The sequence below is a fragment of the Merops nubicus genome, unplaced genomic scaffold (assembly GCF_000691845.1).
Source record: "Merops nubicus isolate BGI_N331 unplaced genomic scaffold, ASM69184v1 scaffold20059, whole genome shotgun sequence".
NCBI lineage: Eukaryota > Metazoa > Chordata > Aves > Coraciiformes > Meropidae > Merops > Merops nubicus.
Genome location: NW_008629193.1, coordinates 1,283 through 1,659, shown reverse-complemented (window position 1 = coordinate 1,659; position 377 = coordinate 1,283).

Here is a 377-nt window from a genome sequence, read left to right as displayed (position 1 = left end):
GCCCCTGGGTGAAGAATGGCTCTGGGCGCTCAGCGGGGACAGGCGGATGGATGGATGGATGGATGGATGGATGGATGGATGGATGGATGTGTCCCAGCTTGGCCCCGTGGAGCCACAGGAAGGGCCTGATGCCCAGTGCCTGCCGTGGCCCTTCAAGGACACAACCATGGCCACCTCTCTGCTGTGCCCCAGCCCGGCCACCTCCTCCTGAACGTCACCTGGTCCCCACATCCTGCTGCCACCCGTAGCACCCTGCTACAGGGGCAGGGAGAGCACAGGGCTGGCCCTGGCTGCCCAGCCTGTCGCAGGCTTCACGCTCCCTTCCACTCGCTCTGACAACCAGGAGGGAAACCCATGGGCAACAAAGAGCTTTGGAA